Here is a 12,595-nt window from a genome sequence, read left to right as displayed (position 1 = left end):
GAACTCAATGGACCGTACAAGTTACTTTAGTTCTAATGAAATGAAACACTAAACACCAATCGGTTTAATGAAACAAAAAGTCATTAAGTCGTTTTTCCGTAACTTAGAGCTGAATTGAATTAGTGGAGTTTGCGGTTCGGAAAAACATAGGTATACTTTAATTTTACAAAATGTAATTATACAGAATAAAATACTTGAAACAAAATATGGGTATTCATATCGAGCTCGTATACAAATACAATACCCAGCCGTAAAATACTACAAGTAATGGAAGATGCACAATTTACGTCTGGGTATTCGTATACAAGTTCGACGTGAAGATCCTTATTATATTTATCACTATGTACCCGCCATCTTTGCACTCGGTTTTCTCACCCTTTCTATTTTGAATCCATCACGCTCCTTCGAAAGAATTGCAAATCAGAAATAAAGGAAGTTTCAATTGTAAAAAAAAAGTTGAATTTGTCATCATTTTGTGAAAAATGAATCGTAAAAAGTGTACACCAGGGTCTTTTATTACGCGGTTTGTTTTTATGCGTTTTATTAAACGCGATTTTTTCACAATAACACGGAATATTTTTATGTGATTTGTAAGACTATTTGTACGCGGTATCAAATAAGTTCAGTATAAGTACATCTAATCTCACTCCTAAAAAGCGGTTCAATCAACCGCGTAAAATTTAGGACGATTTTCTTCGTTATATTTGCAACTCAAAAAAGTCTTTTTTTTACACGGGTCCATACAAATTTGGAACGCATCCCCCGTGGCATAAACGAATCGGGTGTATTTTATTGAATTTGAACCAGAAGTTATGTATTAACATTTTGAAAATTAAAATGGCCTCTGAGCATCATCTCGATTCTGGAAATACTCATATTTTATGATATTTTGGCCATTTTAGTCTGTGTGCCAGTGATTAGAAGTCGACATCTTGGATTTCACAATGGTGTGTGAATGGACTTTCAGTCTCTGGTATTTTCTCGATTTCAGAGATATGTTAGAAACATTTGCCACAAGGCCTCAGGGTTTCAAATACCCACATTAATGGTATTTGGCCATTTTAAAACGTTTCCAAAAATGGCTCCTGTGTATCTTTCCCATATTTAGGCCGTTACAAATTTTATTTTCATTTTATGTCACCGGGGGGGGGCCCCCTTCAAAAATCTTGAATATTGGAAGGGGAAGAAAAAAAAAGTTCAAACCGTTTTGTTCATTTCATTGGTTTTCCGACAACATAAATGCTTAATTTAGCAACAAACAAGTCAGGTGACAGAGAGAGTGTCGTCGAAAGGCAAGCAAAATAAATACTAAAAATAATTAAGTGTTATTTTTCAACATTTATTTGAGTGCAAGCTACAAACGTCATAACTTGCACACAAACTTTGATCAAAGATATTTCTTTTTTTTCGTCTCGGTGTTATTTATTTTTTGCCACCCCCTCTGCTAACTTTGATAACCTTGGACATAAAAAGAATTCGAAATTTGTATCAGCCCTAGTGGTTTTTGGTCATTTTAGATTGTTTTCCTAAAACCGGAAATCGCCATAAATGGCATCTCGACGTGATTTGGTATGTAAAATGTGCGTTCAACTTTTTTAATTGTGCAATAGCTGGCATCCTTTCATTACAATAATACGCGTTTAGGCGCAAGTTTTCCAATCAATTACTGCGAGAACGAAGGAAATTAGCTAAAAACAGACTAAATGACAATGAAAATACAATACTAATACACAGGTGCGGTCCAAAAGCTCATACTGAAAAAAAATAAAAGATTATAGCTAAGCTATTTAACCATTCCTTTAATTATTGGTGCCCCTAGCCATTTCAAAAAACGCGTCAAAAACTCCCACCTCTTAAACGCGAACGCCAGCCCTGCGCCTCCTTTCACTGTTGAATCGATGGAGACGCCAAATAACCGCTATTTTCTATCTTTCGAAATGACCGATCCAGAGCTATTTAACTAAATCACAAAAAGAAATCTGGTGCGCTCCGAAAACTCAACCTAGAAAAATGAAAGATTATAGCTATTCAGCCATTTCTGTAAGTTTTGGTGGCACTAACCATTTCAAACACGCGTCAAAAGCTTCACCCACTCCAACGCGAACATTGACCGTTCGCCTCCATTCACTGTTAAATCGGTAGAGACGCTAAGATAACCACTCGACAGCGTTCTAGGAAACGAGTTTATGGGGAATTTTGAAACGAGATCTCGATAGTAATATTTTAGCGAAAAAGTTTCTTCTTTGTTACATATGATAAGGCGGTTATTTTTGTGTTATTACAAATTAGGGTGTCGAAAATTTTCCATTAAAAATTATATTCCACCTACGATTTTCGAACAAAATTTTGTCTTACATTTCTTCATCCTGGCCCTTTGACCAAAATTTTGTAATAACTTTAAGTTTGCAAAAAAAAATAGAAAAATAGATATTTTTTTCATTTCAAAATTTGTTGTTTACCTCGATTTTTTGCTGAAAATAATTTTTTTACGTGTATATTATTTTTACGAAGCAATCTTAGTTTTAAACGACTCATTCCTAAAAAGTTTCTCATACAACTAAAAGTAATTATCATAGACATACGTTCAAGAAAAAGCCGTATTGATCGGAAATTCCGTACAAATTTTCAAACAGAAATATGTTATAAATCACTTGTACACTAGCGCCGTATGGTGAATTTTTGCTAAAACAAAAATATTTCCGCTGATATAAGAGGCTGGCGTCGCTGGTAGCGTTATGAGTGTGTAAAGAAATCTGCTGTTCTACTTAGAAAATAAATGTTTTGCTTTATTGATATGAAGTTTTCTGACTTATTATCAATACACACAAACACATCGTCTGAATCCAAGCAGAACAAACAAAAATTGAATGATAGGTAAGAGAAAATTAATATTCAATGTTGCTTCTGTCTAAATGTATTAATTATATCGCATTCAAGCGCCAACCTTCATGTGATTTGTAACGCCTACTTAAGTGGGTAGCATTCATTAGCTTTATAATGGTTTATGAATATTGTGACTAGTATTTTTTTTTAATTTCAAGAACAATACCGAAAATACCAGTTTTTTCGCCTCTCCAATACCGGTATTTCGGTATTGAAAAAAATATCGGTTTTACCGGTTTTGCCGGTTTTTGTTTTACCGGTAAACCACCCTAGGAAAAGCCCACTTGAGATAGCCAGGAGCCTGTCTCAAACGGGCGTGAAACCCCTACCAGAATTTCGTACAATAACATTTAACAATAAACATTTGGCATTCAACAATTAGCATCTAAAATATAACTTTTAACATTCAACTATTGACATTAGCGGGGCATACAAACATTTAAAATTTTTCAAAAAGCTTGTTATAGCCTTTTTTAAAATTATCACTAGAAATACAAAAGTCAAAATGCACATACAAACTATTAAATAATCTACATATCGCTCTGATTGATTCATTTTGTCCGTATACAGTACGCTGGAAGTCAAATCTACAGAATATCAGAATAATAAAAATAAGCTAGAGCATGCTATAACTTTGTAAGGAAAAGTCCTGGAGATGTGTGGCCTTCAACAAAAAAACGTGTGCTTATATGCCCAAATGCTTCTTTGGAACAACGTTTTCTTGTAAAATGTAGCTAACAAAAGTTAAGTGCAAAAAAATAACTTTCAACTAACTTTTACAGAAAATACTCTGTAACTCTGTACCCAATGAAGATGGGAATTTTGTTTGTTCAGCAAAGATTCATATTTTTGCACGTTCTAAAACTTTACCAAATTAACCATTCCTCTATTTCTTAACACAAAAAGTTAGTATTTTGGATATATGAAAACCAACTGTAACATATGCTCGCGGTACTCTAATATGGGTGGTTTGGGACAAATGCAACCTTTGGGAGTTTATAGTACTTCATCTTAGCTTCAAGAAAAAGTATTGACATCATGATTCCACTTGCCCCTTTTTAACCTATACGTTTTTGAAATTATCGAGAAAATAAGCTAAAATATGATATAACTTTGTAAGGAAATGCCCTGAAGATATATGACCTTTGGCAAAAATGTGTGTTTTGTGTGCCATAATAATTCCTTTTAACAATACTTTCGTGTAAAATGCAACTAACAAATGTTAAGTACGAAAAACTAACTTTTAAGTAAGTTCCATGTAATATACTTTATAACTTTGTACCGAAAGAAGATAGGATTTTCATTTGTTCAACAAAGTTTCATATTTTTGAATCCTCTACAACTTTGCTGAATAAACTATTCTTATATCTCTTACCCCGCCACTTTGGGCATCTTTACGCTCCCAGAATATACCGAAAAAGAAGGAAGGTACAGAGGATTTGTGGCCCCAGTGCACAGTACTATCAGAACGGCGGCCCCATCAACGAGATAGAAACCGGTTGTATAGTGCTTGCAGGATGCAGAGTCGTGTGATTGAAGCTTGATCAATTCAAAATTTGGTCGCACAAATGGGACATATCTTCGTCAAAAAACACGTAGAAAAAAATTTTAAAATATCATTTTGCGGCAAATTCATTATCCTTTAAAGAAAAATACAACAAAAAATTATTCGTCTGAGTTTCGGATGAATTCACGCACTTTTCGTTTTACACCGCCCATCTCCTTATGCACAGTGAAACTGTCTTCCAGCATCTATGTAAATCAGCTGGTTTTTTATCGCCACTTCTCTTCAACTTGCTCTTGATGATCGCTCAATATTTTTCAATTGGACGAAAATCTGGGCAATACGATGGGTTGAAAGCTGATATCGATTCCATTCTCCTTGCATCATTCCATGACTTCCCGGCTATAGTGGCAGCTGACCAAATCAGGCCAGAACTTCACCGGACCGTCATGTGACCGGATGAACCCTGCCACACCAGCAGCTTTCGAGCGCATTTGTTAGCAAACACGAATTTAAACCGCTTGGCGACTTCACCCTTGCGCTTGGACACATAGAATTTATGTCCTGGGAGCTGCGCGAAATCTATTTTTACATATGTCTCATCATCCAAGACTTTCTCATACAGCATCCTAGTGCGGTGTTTTGCAACAAGATTCTGCTTGAGAGTCCTATTGGGATGCTTACTGACGTGGAACGACTGCAGGCCTTCACGCCGATAGATTCGTCGAACAGTGCTGAACGGTGCCAAGAACTTCTCAGCCAAATCGCGCAGGGTGGTCTCAGGGTTCGTCCGAACTGCTCTGCAGACTTTTAATCGTTGTTTTTGTCAATCGTTCCACTTTTGCGGTTGGTGTGATCAACGCGATCCTGCGTTAGAATTTCATTGAATCGTTTCAACACGCTGTTTACGGTTGATTTTAGGAATTTGCGGCACTTCACTATTTTTGCATCTGACCACGTCAGATTTTCCAAGTGAGTGTACAAAATTTTCTCACGTCTTTCACGTTCTATCGTTGAAAACATTTGATCCACTGTGTCGAATTTGATAAAACTTTCACCACCATGTAAGCAAACCTTCTTCATTACTGCGCTATCGTTGTTTTCTCTTAACTGCCACTAGAGGCGCCACAGTAAATAGAAACCTGCTATTAAATATTAATTGTATCAAGCCTTAAGCGGTAGGCGATCAGCGATTGCTAATAAAAGACTGTTTTTACAGCTACACCATTCTCAACGTGCACTGCCCTCACGAAGAAAGCCCCGATTTTTTAATTTGGTCTGACAAAGTTAATAAAGAACCGATGCTGAGAAAGGAGCGTTTAACACGCAGCTGCAGAACCTCTATGATACCTACTTGCTTGAAGATATCAAAATTATCATCGGGGACATGGACGCTCAAATCGGAAGAGAGAAATGTACAACCCAAGCAGAACCTGCAACATATTTTGAAATGATACTAGTCAATATTTGTTGTTTCAAGACTTTATTAACGTTGCAAGAAACTTTTTCGGTTGCTTTAATGAAATTTAAAAGAATTGAGCGACATTGCGTTTTTTATGTGTATCCATCTCATGATTCAACACTTAAAGTTGCTCAGTAGTTACCTGAAATCTACTTCCAACTGCATATTTCATGACGCTTTTGAATAACGATAATGTCACATGATATTACGTATTGTTGTTTCACAGATGTTTTGTTTTAAGGAATGCAACCTTGTGATGAAAATGTATTGCAACATCGTGTTGAACAATGTATTTGCTAAAAATGCCACACAGTAAACAGCCATATTTAATATAAATTAATGATACATGGTTACTGTTGGAAATATGGTTCGGTATCTTATATTTCGCATTTAAAACACTGCATGTTCACTGAGCATGGTTTTCTGAACGATCTTCGTTCATAGTTTGAACTTATGAACTTTGTTTATAAATTGGCGAGCTTGAATCATAAAATTTAGTTTAAAACGCTTCATAAGATGCGCGTGAATAATTACGAAGTAAAAACATTGTCTGCACGGTAAATTTTCAATCGCAAGTAAAATTGCATAACTATCAGGAGTGAAAGTAGAAAAAAATTCCAATAAATTTGAATGATTTAGATTTTCTATAATATGCGTAGTCAGATGAATCTTCGCGACACAACCACCGAAGAGCAATGAGAGTAAAGGTAAACAAAATTAAATTTTGGTTCTTCTCTCTTTTCCTCCTATGCTGCAACGGTAATCGATGCTGATGATAATTTTACATAGCATTGTTAGTTGCATATAGGCTCCACCTCCTGCGCTTTTTCGGTTACATACAAGTTGAATAAAAGTAACGGATGCGAATAAATACAATCTGTGAATGCTACATTGGAAGTTGCATTTGCTGCATTGCAACAATGTGTGCTGCTTGGGAAACTGGTGATCAGCCAGCTCACCGAGACGAATAACAGCTTCCAGCGGTGCTTTAACTTTGCTTCCCATGAACTGGTAGTTCGAAGTACCCTCTTTTCCCTCAAGTTACTACCTGGAAATATCTGACCAACGTACAGCAAACGAAGTTAACCATGTTTTCATCGACGGCCGGTTTTTCAAAGACATTACCAACGTATGCACCAATCTTTGGCTTAACATGAAGCAACTCCGGAGCTCCTAGAAAGAATACGCGCATCAGCTGTATTGAAAACGGCGGAGGAGCTTGGTGCATCGCCTCTTGAGAACGCTGATGCATGATCCGCACAGCTATGCTGGATGGGGCAAGTTGACAAGGGAGAACAAGGTCAAGAACAAACGTGCACGGAACGACACGACCACGATTCTAATAGGAAAGAAGCTCCAGCAAGAAGATCGTGAACATAAGGAGCTCGGGCAACCGTCTTGTGCCAGTTATACGCTGAATATCTATAAAAAGGTGAACCAGTCTCAGGATAGGATCCTTCTCACGGCTGCCAGTAAGGTGGTCGATAGGTGGAAGCAGCAGAGATATAAATGGCGATGTAGCAATCACAAGCGGAGCATGAATTAACCTAGGAGCACCAGCAACTGTTTACCGAAGCCTAGGGAACCTGTATATTAGAGAAATGACAAGACACTCACCGTTAAGGCAACTGTCAACATCAAAACGCATAACGGCAATGCAAAATTCTACAGACCGCCCGTTTTGATGTTGACAGTTGCCTTAACGGTGAGTGTCTCGGCGTCTCTCTGGTGTATAGGCTGACTACCGAAGCCTGAAGCTGAAGAGCAACAAAGTCGCCGGTAGAGACGGACTGCCGAGCGAGCTCTTCAAGTATGGTAGAAAGACAATGTGGAGTGCTGTAGCTACCGCGATATCTCGCTTATCACTGCCTCCTACAAAACACTCTCGCAGATAAGTTCCGTTGTCTATCTCGTTAAACCAAAAGGTTCGTGAGCCCGCACCAAGAAGGCTTCACCACAACTAACTAGATCTTACCAATCTGACAGATCTTACTAGAATGTCGCGGATAGAACATCACAGCATGAAAACGGCTTCCCGAATAAACTGACGCGAGTGATCGAGGCAACCATGACGCAAGTTATGTTTTACGGGGATACTCTAGAGTCTTTTTGAATCGCACAGAGGGTTAAGGCGAGTCTTCTATTTTTTATATAGAGTTGACGCACTTCCCAGCAAAGTTGCTGAGAGCATTTTACTTTCCCCTGACAATCTTCATGCCGTGAGGTAGTTAGGCTTTGTAGATTTTTAAATAACGACGTATAGTGCTCCCAGTGAGAATGATTCTGTTTCAAGGGAGCACAAGAAAAGTAACTATAACATTTTAAAGTAACTGACAACTAGATAATGATGATAGTTTTTGCCATGATGAGTAGAACATGATGTAACGGTTTGACCAAAATGTAGGCGCGGGGTGAAAAAGCGTTTTTTCACTTTGGAGGGTTGGAGACGAAGCATCACTATGCAACAGCGAATAACTTTTCGTGTTTGTTGATAAATCCTTACTAAGGCTGATACAAATTTCGAATTCTTTTTATGTCCAAGGTTATTAAAGTTAGCAGAGGGGGTGGCAAAAAATAAATAACACCGAGACGAAAAAAAAGAAATATCTTTGATCAAAGTTTGTGTGCAAGTTATGACGTTTGTAACTTGCACTCAAATAAATGTTGAAAAATAACACTTAATTATTATTAGTATTTATTTTGCTTGCCTTTCGACCTGACTTGTTTGTTGCTAAATTAAGCATTTATGTTGTCGGAAAACCAATGAAATGAACAAAACGGTTTGAACTTTTTTTTTCTTCCCCTTCCAATATTCAAGATTTTTAAAGGGGGGGTGACATAAAATGAAAATAAAATTTGTAACGGCCTAACTAGGCAATTGAATACCGCAAATACAGGTGTTTTAAGTTGGAAATTGTTTCTTAAATTAATGAATATTAATAGCAAGGTATGTAGCATTACCATATTTATAATTAAAAAGCATCCAAAGGATATATTATGAGATCTAAATTTTTATGCCCTAGTTGTTTATAAACAAACCTACTCGCTGGCAATTTTTGACGTAGAATATGTCTTACGGCAACATATACAGGGACCCAACTTCAATCTAATTTGAAAACCGAAAACATCGAGAGCGTCACGAAAATTGTCCAATTTCAAACATTTTAAACTCTGTCAGTTTTCAACCAATCTCTGTCATTTTTGCAGCAATCGATTGGAAAATCATTTAGGCACCCGTTCAAATGTAGAAAATTGTAATCTGATTGTTCGAACTATTGTACTATTGACAGCGTGGCAGCGTGGAGGCGTGTGGCTAGCGTGTGTGGCTTGCTATATAGCGTTTGTGGCTAGCTGTATAGCGTTCATGTATGTTTATGGCGTGTATGCATGTCTGTAGTGCGTCTGTGCATGTTTATAGCGTGTGTGGCGTGCTATATAGCGTGCGTGGTTTGCTAAATAGTAGAGATGGTCGGGTTTGATGTTTTTCAAACCCGTACCCGACCCGAACCCGAATTTTTTTTTCGGTCGAAACCCGAGCCCGACCAGAACCCGAAACTTTTTTTTCGTTCAAACCCGAACCCGAAAATTTTATTTCTTTGTAACCCGAGCCCGAAATTGTGAAACCCGAACCCGAGATTTCATAGATTTTATAGTCGGGTTTCGGGTTTCATACCCGGGTACGGGTCGGGCTCGGGTTTCGGGTTTGAAAACGCGAAACTCGACCATCTCTACTATATAGCGTGCGCTTGTCTAGCGTGTCTGTGCATGTCTACAGCGTGTGTAGCTTGCTATATAGCATGTCTATAGCGTGTGTGGCTTGTTATATAGCATGCGTGGCTTGCTATATAGCGTGTGTGGCTTGGTGTAACGATTAAAATTTTCATTTATAATTGCAAATAAATCACCTCATGTTGAATTTAATTATCACTGTAAATCATTCAGAACTAAATAAAAAATTTGCCATGTTGAGAAAAATTATTAAGTTGTCAATTAATGGTATTGACAAACACAATTAACCTTTTTGACTTTAGCTAAGCTTTAGTTTATCTGAAGAATTTTTTGAGCTAGTGACCCTAATTAACATAATTTTTCGCTCAAGTCTTACTATTTGCAGCAATCAGTTGTAAGACACGCTGTCGTATTCTACGTTAACTCTGCGGTCGTGTCTTATAAACAACATCCTCAATTTTTTTTTTGCCAATATGGCCGATTCTGCTTTTGACATACCGTTACACCATATCTTTATACATCATGAGTTTTTGTAACAATTATGGTGGTAGCGATGATGGAGGTAGAGATGGAGGTGGTAGCGGTGGCAACGAAGGAAGGTAGCGTGGCAGCGAAGGTAGCGGTGGCAGTGAAGGTAGCGGAAGTAGTGATGGCGGTGGTGGAATTGGTGATAGCGGAGGCGGTGACCAAGATTGGTAGTAGATGCTCATGACCAAAACCTAATATTTAGCTACTGGATACGACGAGGTCTGTCCTGTACTGTACCTCAGTGTTCGAAAGAAGGTTTATCTTAGACCAGTCATATCAGAGACAGTACTATTGTGAATCAAATATTGGTCAATTTTCAGTTTGATGTGTTTTCTCAGCAAAGTTTTGAAGGAGTTCATGTTGCTAGCAGATTTACACACTTGCGGTAAAGCGTTATGGTTCTTGAAACCATTGTACGTTATCTTTCTTCGCCCCATCATGGTATTCGTTCTGGTCAGCGAGAAATTTCCGGTTTGCCTTGATGCACGACTGTATTGAATTCATCTTACGACAATGTTGTGATGTGATTAACTTGTGGACGTAGGTCAGTGTCTGGAATTAATGCAAAGCTTCTTAAGGCAAGATCACGTTCTTTTCACCAGAGTACAGTTGATTTGTTGGGGACCAAGAAGGTTTCCTTAAAGCGGTCTTCAGACAACGGTTTCGTTCGCACAGATCCGATTTGCAGGCAGAGCCCCAAATAGCCACCAAATATTGCAGCCGGAAGTAGATTAACGTTATGTATAACTTCAACAGCCATTTTTGCGGAATAAACGATGTCACTTACCGTAAAACACCACACAGAGAGCTCAGCTTCATCTTTAATTGATGCATGTGGGCGGACCAACTGAAAGTAGAGTCAAATTTGAGCCCCAGGAAAGCATATTCTCGAACTTCTTCGACTTCTTGCCCTTGAATTTCAAGCGGTAAATGAGGTGTGTGAAATCCGTCTCCGTGGCGAGTGCATAAACATACACTTTGTTTTCCGCAAGTTTAGGTACAGCATATTGAATCTGAAGTAATCGTGCAAAAGCACTAGGTCTTGTTCCATCTGCCGTTGAACAGCTGGTCTTTGAGTACCTTTGTATAAGTAGAAGTAGAAGTAGAAGTAGAAGTGTAGAAGTTGTAATCGATGTATCGTCAGCAAACAAACAGAGACTACCTTCCAACTTTAGTTTGCAGATATCGTTAATGAACAAAAGAAACAAAATCGGGCCAAGTTTGCTACCCTGCGGTACACTGGTTCTAATAAACCGTTCATCACTGCAACTAATGCCCAATGCAACAAACTGCAGGATCAGTGAGATTACTTTCAATTAGAGATTTTAAAAAAAAAACTCTAAAAACAAAAAATTCAAGCGCATGATTTATTGTATCGAACGCCTTTTTCAGGTCATTGAAAACCGCTCCCGCCAGCTTTTTGTTATCAAGAGAGTCATATGAATCTTCCAGTAAGTCGCATGTAGTACTCAACGTGCTTGATCGTTTTCTGAATCCATTTTGGCGAGAGATCAAGATCAAGTTGTAGTGGTTATCGTATGAAACTATCTGCGTAACTAATAATTTTTTACAAGATTTTATCGAGAACAGATAAACAAGATATGGGTCTGTAGTTATTTAGTTCTTTTGGTTCACCACCTTTGAACAGTTTCCAAACAATCGGGAGAAATACCAGTGTTTATTATTTCATTGAAGACTTTACTTGGCAGTTCAGCAAATAGTGGGTGATGATCTTTTACAAACATTGGTGGTATTTTATCGGGTCCTGCAGACTTTTTCGTGCTCAGACCATTTATCAGAATTGTTGTTTCGTTAACCGTAGTTGGAATTATTGAACTTTTTCGTTTTTTACTCAACAAAGTTTTACGTAAAAAAATAATCATTTTTTACCAGCTCGGTTGTGATATATTTTTTACCAGCTCGGGCGTGATAAAGACTGGAACGCGCAAAAATTGGTCGATTTCAAATTGGTGTATTTCTGTTAAAAATGCATTTGAAAAACCATGAATTGTTGCATTTGAAAGTTGAGTGTGTATACAATGGTTGCTAAAATGAGTTTTCACCGATCGCTTTCTAGTTTTCAAAATGGCGTCCATGCAAGAGGAACAGCGTGTTAAAATTTTGCTCGCGCAGCAAGAGAATCCAACGTTCTCGCACCTCAAATTGGCAAAATTGCTGGATGTGGGCAAATCAACCGTAGCATATATTTTAAAAGTGTTCGGGGAGCGTCTGTCGACTGCCAGGAAGCGGCGGCAATCGTAATTCAGACGTGGCAGCGACGATGAAGAAGATGGCAGCGAATTATATGCGGAATCCTAACCTTTCCATCAGGTACTTCACTGGCAAGCTCATTGTCTCCCATACTTATGTGCAGCAGGCCAAGAAACGAGCCGGGTTGTCGACGTTGACGCACGGTGACAGACGGTGAAGGTGGCGAACCCAGATTTCGAAAAAAACATCTCGGCAAAGTGGTGGTCCGGAAGACTGTA

The sequence above is a fragment of the Wyeomyia smithii genome, chromosome 2 (genome assembly GCF_029784165.1).
Source record: "Wyeomyia smithii strain HCP4-BCI-WySm-NY-G18 chromosome 2, ASM2978416v1, whole genome shotgun sequence".
In the NCBI taxonomy this organism is placed as follows: domain Eukaryota; kingdom Metazoa; phylum Arthropoda; class Insecta; order Diptera; family Culicidae; genus Wyeomyia; species Wyeomyia smithii.
The sequence above is the reverse complement of the archived record's forward strand: the minus strand, read 5'-3'. Positions refer to the sequence as shown.